Source organism: Bos javanicus, chromosome 29, assembly GCF_032452875.1.
Source record: "Bos javanicus breed banteng chromosome 29, ARS-OSU_banteng_1.0, whole genome shotgun sequence".
Taxonomy (NCBI): domain Eukaryota; kingdom Metazoa; phylum Chordata; class Mammalia; order Artiodactyla; family Bovidae; genus Bos; species Bos javanicus.
Genome location: NC_083896.1, coordinates 49,885,285 through 49,895,867, shown reverse-complemented (window position 1 = coordinate 49,895,867; position 10,583 = coordinate 49,885,285). Strand labels below are relative to the sequence as shown.

The 10,583-nt window shown below is 65.6% G+C and overlaps 1 long non-coding RNA gene across 1 annotated transcript; it reads right to left on the bottom strand.

Moving 5' to 3' along the window:
• Nucleotides 1-3,437: 3,437 nt before the first annotated feature.
• LOC133241619 (uncharacterized) lies at nucleotides 3,438-5,977 on the bottom strand. The gene is made up of 5 exons (XR_009734650.1): nucleotides 4,697-5,977; nucleotides 4,484-4,607; nucleotides 4,298-4,404; nucleotides 4,092-4,219; nucleotides 3,438-4,012 (listed from the first exon to the last, which is right to left on the bottom strand). It is a non-coding gene; the product is annotated as an uncharacterized LOC133241619 (long non-coding RNA).
• Between the last annotated feature and the right edge of the window lie 4,606 nt (nucleotides 5,978-10,583).

Here is a 10,583-nt window from a genome sequence, read left to right as displayed (position 1 = left end):
TGCAGGTGGGCTTCCAGGAAGGGGCCCCCTGGTCCCCCCCAACCCCTGGCCAAGGGCCAGCCGTGTCACCAGGCACAGTCTGGGAGAGGTGCGGGGAGAGGGGCCGGGAAGGGAGGCGGGCAAGTGGCCCGGGCTGCGGCCCAGCATGGTCACCATGGACTCAGGGGAGGCCTGAGCTGACCACACGCCTTCTAGCGCCTCTGTCTGCCCTTTCCAGAGTCACGCAATCTCTGCTGGGGCCCCTGGCTTGGGGGCTTGTCCGTGCAACGCATCAGTTCACTTTAGTTCAGTCGCTCAGTCGTGTCCCACTCTTTGCGACTCCATGAACAGCAGCACGCCAGGCCTCCCTGTCCATCACCAACTCCCGGAGTCCACCCAAACCCCATCCAGCCATCTCATCCTCTGTCGTCCCCTTCTCCTCCTGCCCTCAGTCTTTCCCAGCATCAGGGTCTTTCCAAATGTACAACACATGGAGAGACCCAAACACAGGAGGAGCTGCAGAAAAGGGCTCCGAGCCCAGGCCGGGTATGCGGTCCTGGGGCTGAGCAGGGGCCAAGCCTCCTGGCCCCCTCACCCCAGGAGCATCGCCCTGCCAGCCGCCAGCCCAGGCCCGTGTCTGCTGCGCCTGCACTTGGAGCAGCCTGGAGTCCAGGCTGGGACAAAGCCATGTGGCAGGCCCACCCTACTCACCGAGCCTCCCAGGACACCTGTCCACTGGCCCCAGATGTGACGTTGGCTCTGGTAGGGTGTCACTTCTTAGACCACTGGAGATTCTCCTGTCACCTTTCAGGGCTACAAGGAGGGCCGGCCCCACCCCACCCCAGAGTCCACAATCTCGGCCTGAAGGTGGGCCCAGAGGTCATGAAATCTGGGCCCAGCTCAAGCCTACATATGCAGCAGGGCCAAGCAAAAGCCAGTAGGCCCCACAGAGCACCCCTAACTGGACAGGGCCCCTCCACCGTGACCGGCCTGGTTAACAACCCCAAGCAGAGACCCTCCTCACTCATGTTGTATCCAGAGACCTGCGGACACACAGCCCGGAGAGGCAGCCAGTTAAGCCTATATATGCTGAGAGCACACAGCTAGACAGCTGAGCCGGGTACACAGGCCCACAGGGACGTGCTGAGACGAACACACACACACAGGGACACACACGGGCGTACATGTCGACCACAGACACACGGACACATGCGTGGACACGGAAGCATGGGCACACAGACGTGTGAAATCCTGTTTTCCGTAGGCCAGAGGCTGGACGGCTGCTCAGCCTGAATGCGCCATAGCAGCGTGACTGCGGGTTGGCCTAGGTGTGAGGCCCCTGCGAGGCTTGGGCATGGAATCCAAGCCCTTATTTGCCTGGGGACCCACCTCGGCGCAGGGGCATCTGAAGGTGGCTTTGGGTGGGGGCCCGGCTTGCCTCACAGCCCCCTCTGGGCCCCTTCTCTAAGGCAGGAAGCGGGGCTGGGCCAGAGGTAAACACATTTCAACCTGGGGTCCTCGCTCCCCAGAGGGGAGCTGCGCTGGCCACCGGCTCTCCAGCCCCGGCAGGGCCCCAGGCCCACCCCGGGCCTCCCCACATGCTGCCCGCACCCCTGCAGGGCCTCCTCGTCGCTGCTCAGGCAACCAGCCTGGAAGCAGAGCAGGGGCGGTGGGGTAGGCGGGGGGGGGGGCGGCCAGCGTGGACACTGCCTGGTGTCTGCGGGGCAGGAGGCGGGTGGACGAGGCGGGGTCGGGCAGGTCCTGAGGGCCTGGGTTGTTTCCCTGGGCAGGCCTGGCGAGGAGCGCCTGCACCCCCAGCTGAGCCTCAGGATCCGGGGGAGCCTGGAGCAGAAGAGCGGGTGTGAGCAGGAGGGGCTCAGAGCCCCGGTCCCCCTGCTCACCCCTGCCACGGCCCGTCACTCTCGAGGCCCCTGCGGCCGCTTGTGGCGCCCACTACACCACCTCCAGCCCCAGGAGACTGGGTTTTGTCTTCTGAGGCCAGCTCTGCAGAGCTCCAGGGGAGACTGGCTCTCAGAGACTACAAGGATGGATTTCTTTGTCCTGCTGGCAAAACCCACGGGGGCAAGTCCAGCGGGCCATGGGCCCAGGGAGGGACAGGTCTTGCCCACGAGCTGCAGGCTTGGGCCCATGAAAGCCCCCGGGGGTAGGTGGCAGGAGGCTCTCAGGAGCCCCCCACATGCGCCATGGGCGAGCACATCATGAAACGCCTTCATCCCAGTGCACCATGCCGACCACCCGCCCGGTTGCTCTGGGACCGTCCGCCCTTGCGGCCCTGGAATTTGCACGTCTCCCCTCGGGGGGAGCTGGGCCCCGAGAGGCCAGATACGGAGCCGGGGGGGGGGGCAGTGCGTGGGGGTGGGGGCGACTCTTGGGGCTGGAGCCAGGGCAGCCAAGGGCCGGCCGCCCGGACGCTGGGAAAGGCACGCGTTGGGGGTCTCCCAGGCCTCTGCTATCTCCTCTCGGTCAGTCGGCCCGCAAGGCATTTCCTGACTGCCCTGAGCACGGGAAGGGGCCAAGGACCCAGCCCTCCTTCCAAGGGTTCCCAGCGTTGCGCCTGGCGCCCAGGAGCTGGGAAGCCTGGGGTGGGGGTAGGGGGTCAGAGGCAGAGGGGCGGCCCCAGCCCGCTGCTGCCTCACACCCGGACAGCAGATGGGGGCTGCCCGTCACCCCAGGCGCACCCCCAAGGCCAGACGCCAGCAGGACGCAGCCCCAGGCAGGCTCTTTCTGTGCACCCCCTCTTCCCTGTCACCCTCACCCCTTCCTACGCACCCCACTGTCGCCCGCCTGATGCGTGCTCACCCCCCAGCCCCGCTCTGCCCCCCACTGCAGCCGAGCAGATTCCACGGATCTCCTGCCTGTGGCCTCCTGAGCACCCCCTCCCCGCTCCACCACAGCAGAGAACGTGGGGGGGCCGCTGTGCTGTGCCGCGGCCCAGTGCGCAGGGCTGGGGACGAGAGTGGGGGCGGTGGGCTTCCTGGAGGCGGGGCCCGCCTCCTGCCAGTACTGTGGCTCGCCTGATCCCACGTCAAGCCCACTCTCCTGGGACGATTCTAGAAAGCAGCCTCCTAGACCAGGCCTTGGGGTTCTGCCCGGCAGCTCAGAGCGGCCTGGGCGTCGTGAGCGGGAGGGGCTCTCTCAGGGCTGACGGCCCGCTTTGTTCCCCCTGCCCCTCACCCCAGCCCCCACGTGGTGCTTGCCTGGTTCCTTATGTCCCGGCCCCCTCAGCCGCCCCTCCCACAGGAGCCCCGCCCCCCTCGTGTCCGCAGCCCCCCACTCTGTGTTCCGGCTCCAGGCCGCCCCCTCCCCTCCACGTGGCCCCGCCCATGGTTTGCCCCCACGCTGTGTGCAGCCCTCCGTGCCTTCCCGTGTTCCCCCGCCCCATTTCCCCCCCAGCCCCCCCTCCCCGTTCATCCCAAATGCAAGACTCCTGAGACGAATTCCTGTAACTGAGTTTATTGATGAGTCCAGGGCATCTGAGGAGGCCCTGGCAGGGAGGGACACTAGGCAAGATGGACACACGTTCATGCTTGGTGTGTGCTCCTGATGTTCGGAGCCTCCAGACTCGGTGCGGGCGGGCGGGGCCCCTCACACGCGGGCCCCCCCACTCGGGCCCCCTCCCAGGCACCCGCAAGTGTGGGAAGGGTGCTGGGTGGGGGCACGGGCCAAGGAGGCCTACACATTCAGCAGTGTGCACACACGCGCGCTTACACACGCTCAGAGACCAGGGCTGGCTCCAGAGCCCCAACCAGTGCAAACGACTTTTAGTGCAAATTGATTCAAGGGGGACGGGGAGAACGGGACTCTGGAGGCTCTGAGTCTCCTGAGCAAAGGATAGCAGAGAGAAGATCAGAAAATAGAGTCAGAAAAGGAGGAAAAGGAGGGAGGGAGGCTGTCGGTGGTCTCGGGGCTGAGGCAGGGGGGGGCCGCAGAGATGGAGTCGCCGGGCCGGGGTGGGTGTCGCCGCGGGGGCCGCTCTTCCGGTGGTGTGGGTCGTCCGTTCCTTTAGGTCAACCTGCGGACAGAGAGAAGGCGTGAGGGCGGGGCAGGCTGGGCCGGGGGGCGGGGCGGGGGCACTTCGCGGGGGACAGTACCTTCCAGAGCTGATTCCTGAGTTAGGGTGTGTAGTGGTTCCAAAATGCAGCATATTCTTGAGTCAGAGCTAGAAGACTTGAAGAAGTCCGTGTTCCAAGTCCCAGGCATGAGCTGGGTAGCACCATCTCTGCGGGGAGGGAGAGCGTGAGCGCCCACCTCTGGGGCCCATGCGCCCCGCCACCCTGCATGTGGCGGGCCCTCTCACCTTGTCATCTTGAGGGTTCTGGGTGTCTGAAGAGCAGCAGTGGTGTGTCTGCTCCGTCAGGAGACTAAAGGAACGTCGATATCCGGGCTCCCCGCGGGGCCAGTGTCCTACGGGAGAGAGGCGTCTATGAGGCTCAGTGCGGGTCAGCGGGCCCCGGGTGGGGGCACCGCCCGCATCTGCACTCACCTGGGAGGCTGGACGGTCCCGCCTGCTCTCTCCATCACACCGGACCATATCATATCCCTCTGTGCGCGTCCTGGCCGCCCGGCCTCCATGGCTGGCAGGCACCAACACCCCACTGGAGACGTGGCTGTGGGCAGAGAGAGAGAGGTGGGGGGCGCTGACTGGGTGGGCAGAGGTGGCCAAGGGCATCAGGAGGGCAGCGGGCTGGACACTCACCTCCGTCTCCGTTCCGAGCTCAGAGGCACCGATCCCGCTCCGTCATCGCCCGCAGAGGCCCGCCTTGGCCACGAGCTCGAAGTCCAATGCCCCTCCCACTGGCTCGGTGCCCGGCTCTGGCCCCTCGCCCCTGCCTGTGCCCTGGCCTCCCTTCCCCCGAGAGTGCACATTCACGCCCCCCCACCCGCCCCACCTAGCCTGGTCTCGCCCGTGTCCTTGACTCCCCTGGGTGCTGTTCTATCTCTCATGCCCATCCCAAGGGCCAGCGGTTCGGGTCAAGTGTCCCCAGCGTCCCCAAGTGCACTGGGGCCCTCCCGCGTGGCTCCCGGGCCGCAGTGCCGCGTGGGGCTGGCGTCCACGGGCTGGGCCCGCGCAGCCTCCCTGCTGCAGGTATCTCTCCGGGCCTGTCTCGCGGCCACCGCCCCCCAGATGACATCCCGCCGCGGTTGCCCGCGCACTGCGCTGCCTTCTCTCTCATTCTCCGGCCCTCGAGGCTCTGGCTCAGGCCTGAGAACGCCTGGCCGGAGCCGCTCCTGTGACCTACTACTAAGTGAATTACAGTGGGTGAAGTGGCGGCTGGGAACCCCTCTGTCCTGAGTCCCCACCCTGTCCTGCTCGCCCCGGGGGCCTGAGTGCCCCCTACACGTGCTGGCAGCCCTGCCTGCTAAGCTCCCGCCTGGCTCTCTGGAAATGCCCTTGCCACCTGGGGCAGCCCGCGGCACCCCATCCCGCGGCCCCCAGCCCGCCCTGTCTCAGCTCCCCTGAGACGATATCACCTGTGCTGCCTGACCAGCCTGCGTCCTGCTCTGCCGGGAGGCCAGCCTCTCCACCTCGCTGGCCCGCGCTCCCCAGAACCTCCTTCTGCAGGAGACCAGGAGAGCAAGGACCAGCGAGGAGAAGGGGACTCACCTGGCCGGCAGAGCGCTGTCTTCACCTGCCCACGGCTGCCAGCTACGCCTCCGCTGCCCCAGCCCCAGGGCGAGCCTCTGTCAAGACCCCTGTCCACCAGTCGCCACGATCTGAAACCAAAATTGACCGGGATGAATGCCTGGCTCCCCCCTCTTCTTCTCCGCGCTGCTAGCTTGGGTCTTTCACCCTCCCACGCAGATGTTGCCCGGCCTGCGGGGCGCCCGGGAGCAAAAAATGATCCCCAAAAGGCTCCCGGGCGCCCCGCGGCCCTCCCCAAGCCAGCCCCTCTGTGAGTCCGCTCCTGCCAGGCTCCAGATGTCCAAGGTGATCCTTGGCCCACCCCACGCAAACTTCCCTGCACCCCACTTCCCCGTCTTCCCCCGGTTACCCCTCCGCGTCCCCGTTTCCCCAGTTCCCCCCGTTTCCCCAGTTCCCCCAGTTTCCCCCGTGCCCCCCCATCCCTCCCACCACCCCCCTCCCACACCCTGCTCTTCGGGCCCTAGCCCGGGCTTTTTCTAACTGGAGGCGGCCCCGCCCAGCATTCCCGCCCCTGCCCGGCCAGCCAATCGGCACGGGGACCGTGTTGGGGCCCCCGCGAGGCCCGCCCCGACCCGGGACGGTCCAGCGCACGTACCTCGCCCGTCCTGGAATTCTCCAAAGAGAGCCGTCCCCGCACCCCTCCTTTGGCATCCGGTGGGGAGGCTCTGGCATTGTTCCCGAGAGCCCCCCCCTCAACACTGTGTCCCCGCAGGCGGCTGCCGCCCAACCCCCAGGGGCACACGCTGCCCCGGACGGAGGTCCGGGCGGGAGCCGCCGGATGCCCCGTGCGACTTCAGAGTTGCCTCCTGCCGCCTCTGTGGCTGAGACCACGCCGTGGTTCCGGAGCTGGGGGTGCGGGGGTGCGGGATGCGGGGCTCGGGGCTCCGGGAGGCCGAGGGAAGTTCCCCGGGTCTCACCGGCCGGTGGAAGCCAACTCTCCCGCTCGAGGGCCATCTGGCCGATGGAGCCTGCTGTGAGCACAGCGCCCTGTGCGGGGCAGGGTCCCCAGCGTGGCCGGGGAGCCCCATCTTGTCCCGCCATGGTCGACCCCACGTCGGGGCCAGGCGTGCCGCTGTCCTCTGCGCTCGCAGGCGCACCGGGGCCATGAGCCCGACAGCCTCCCCGGCAGTCGCAGCCCGCGGCTCACATCCAGAGTCCAGACAAAGACCAGAGCCTTGAACCCCCCAGCCACCTCATCCCTGGGGCAAGCACCTCGGCCTCAGGGGGGCTTTGGGAACCAGCAATCCGGAGGGTTTGGCCACCAAGTCTACAGTGCTGGGGCCATGGGGTGGGGGGCACGCCCCAGCAAGGGACCCAGAGCTCTCCAGTTCTGAGTCCACCTCAGTTAGGGCCTTGGGATGACCCTGCTCTCCTAGATCCCTGCCATGCCTGACAGCCAGCCTTTGCTGTGTGAACCCCCAGATTTATGTGGGAAAACTCCAGCCTTGACCATATGTGTACCCCCAGATTTACTTAGGAAAACTCTAGCTTTAACCATGGGTGAGCCCACAGAGTTACATGGGGAACTTCCAGCTTTGACCGTGGGTGGACCCCCAGATTTATGTGGGAAAACTCCAACCATTGCTATGGGTGTGCCCCCAGATTTACATGGGAAAACTCCAGCCTTGACCTTGTGTGTACCCCAGATTTAAGTGGAAAAATTCCAGCTTTGACCATGGGTGAACCCCCAGATTTCTTTGAAAAAATCCCAGCCTTAGCCATGGGTGAACCGTCAGATTTATGTGAGAAAACTCTAGACTTTACCGTGGGCAGACTCCCACTTTTGGCTGTAATCAGACCTCAGGCACAGCGGCCACGGGCGGTGATGTTGGCGCCTGCACCGCCGCCTCGCGGCCGCATCTGTCTCCACACCCACAACCACGCAGCCCTATTTGGGGGGCTACCAGCCAGGGAGGGGGTTCCTGATGCAGTGGGGAGGACCCCGGTATCCTCTGCCCTGGGCAGGCGGTGCCCGGTGCCCTGTGCCACCAGGGGACTGGTGCAGGAGGGGTCCCTCTGGAGCTAGGGCTGTGCCTCACCCAGGCTCCCCATCAGGCCCCTGTCATCCTCAGGACAAGACCTTTAGCCCCCTGTCCACACTTGTCCCCCATCTTGGTGACGGGAGGCCACGTCTCTAGGGAGTTGTGGGGCCCACTTCCAACAGCTCACGGGCTCCCGGGCAGACCCAGGGGGCTTCTATTGGTCGGGAAACCCACCACCATGAGACTGTGAGGGCCCAGAGCGTGGCGTGGAGGAATGCCCAGCCACTGAGCACGCTTGCTAAGCCCAGATCCCCACTGGTTAATGACCCCCCGGCACTAGGGTGCCTGCCGCAAGCCGCCTTGGTGGCAGCGCTCCGGCAACCAGCAGACGAGCGGCGGCTGATCCCAGAGTCAGCGGCACGCCCAGACCTTTAGCATTTCAAACAGCAGAACTGCATGGAGATGCTAATGACATACTGTTAGGGTTGGAGGCTCTCCTTGAAGGCAGACGCAGCTCGATAAAAGACCCAGAGTTTGGGAGGTCTGTCTGGGTGGGGGGCAGTACACTGGGCTAGAAGCACAAAGTCCAGGTTTTAGTGGCACAGGCTGCCATTCTCGTGCCAGGGAAACGTCAGTTAGGTCCCACACCACGGGACTTCAGTGGGGGGGGGGTGGCGGTGGGGAACCTGTGGCTGAAGCTGCAGTGTGGCCCGACTTGGCACCTTAGGAGGCTCAGATGAGTGCCCGTTCCCTCCATGACACTCATGGGCCACTGTGATATCTGGCTTGTGCAGACCAGCAAGGTCTCTGGCTGGGCACGCACGGACCCGGGCCGCCGCGTGGGCAAACCACCACCGCTGATGTGTGAGCCCGCACCGCCACCTTGCAGCCGCTTCTGTCCCCACATCCGCAACCCTGGGCTCCACTCAAGGACTGTGATGGGTCTATTTGGTCAGCCCAAGACAAAGAGAGAAGACCCTCGAAATCCTCCTGCCCTTGGCAAGGCGGCGCCCAGCACCCTAGGCTGCTGGAGGTCCCATAGAAAGAGTCTCTCTCTGAAGCTGGCTCAGCGTTGCCCCAGGCATAGGGATCCCTCATTGTCCCGAGTGTTCCGTCTCCTCTCCTAACTTCAACAGTGCCGCCCGGGCTGACTTGGGGTGGAACGGGGTAGCTTGGACAAGTGTCCCATCCCCCGATGACCCTGTGGACCACTGTGGTATCCGGCCGGTGCGGACCCGGGATGCCACGCGGACAGATCCTGTGGTGGGCAGACCCCGCCGCGGCCACCTTGGTGGTGATGCGTGAGCCTGCACTGCCGCCTCGCGGCCGCGTCTGTCTCCACACCCACAACCTCTCAGCCCTATCTGGGGTGCGACCAGCTAGGGAGGTGGCCCCTGACACAGCGGCAAGGACCTCAGTGTCCTCTACACACTGCCCTGTGTCACCGTGGCCTGGTGCAGGAGGGGTCCCTCGGGAGCTAGGGCTGTGCCTCACCCAGGCTCCCCATCAGGTCCCTGTCACCTTGGATGTGAGGCCCTTTATTCCCCTACCCCCACGTGTCCCCCACCTTGGTGACCTGGGGCCATGCCTAGGGTGCAGTGGGGTCCACACCCAACAGCTCATGGGCTCCAGGGCAGCTCCTGTCAATTGGGAAACGCCTCCAAGGTCTTGCGTGGGTCCCAGAGCGCAGTGTGTGCAACGAAACAGCCACCGAGCACGCTTGCCCAGCCCAGATGCCCACCCCTTAACGACCCCAGGACTAGGGTGCCCGATGAAACCCGCACTGGGCGGTGCTCGGCGACCCGCAGACCAGCCGCGGCCGAACCCAGAGGCAGCAGCACGCCCAGACCTTCAGCATTTCAAACAGCGAACGGCATGGAGATGCTAATGACCGGCTGTTAGGGTCTGACGTTCCCCTTGCAGGAGGATGCGGCTCAATAAAAGACCTAGATTTCTGGAGGACTGTCAGGGGTGGGGAGGCCGTAGACTGGACTGGAAGCACAGAATCCAGGCTTTAGAGCCACAGGCTGCCATCCTCCAGCCTGGAGACAAGACATAGGTCCCACCCCTTGGGACTTCGGTGGGGAGGCAGGGGCTGTGAGTGTAGCTGAGGCTGCAGTGTGGCCTGACCCGGCACCTTAGGAGGCTCAGACGAGCGCCCTGTCTCCCGCATGCCCCTCGGGGCCACCGCGGTATATGGACCCGGGATGCCGCGTGGGCGAACCCCGGCCGCTGATGTGTGAGCCCACACTGCCGCCCCGCGGCCGCTTCTGTCCCCACACTCACAGCCGCTGGTTTCTGTTTAAGGGCTGTGACGGGCAGGCAGGGTCAGCTCAAGACAAAGAGAGAAGAGCTGTGAAATCCTCCTGCCCTCGGCAAAGCGGCGCCCAGCACCCTGGGCTGCCGAAGGCCGCGTAGAAAAAGTCTCTCTCTGAAGCTGGCTCCGTGTCGCCCCAGGCATAGGGATCCCTCAATGTCCCGAGTGCTCCGTCTCCTCTCCCACCTTCAACAGTGCCGCCCGGGCTGACTTGGGGTAGCTCGGACAGGCTTCCCATCACCCCGATGACCCGGTGGACCACTGTGGTATCTGGCCGGTGCGGACCCGGGATGCCGCGCGGGCGGATCCTGTGGTGTGCAGACCCCGCCGCGGCCACCTTGGTGGTGATGTGTGAGCCTGCACTGCCGCCTCGCGGCCGCGCCTGTCTCCACACCCACAACCTCTCAGTACCCCTCGCAGAGGCAATGGGGCTGGGAGATCAGCCCAAGACCAAGGGAGAAGACCCCGAGATACTCTTTGCGCTGGATGTGGCAGCCCCCAGAACCCCTCTGGACCTGGTCTCCTGTCCCTGGACAGCCCTCCCCTGGGCTCCCGGTCACATCCGCCACGGGGCAGGGCCTCGCTTTCTGCCCCGTGCACCTGCCCTCAGCCTCCTGTGGGTGCTGGTAGTGGTGCTCCA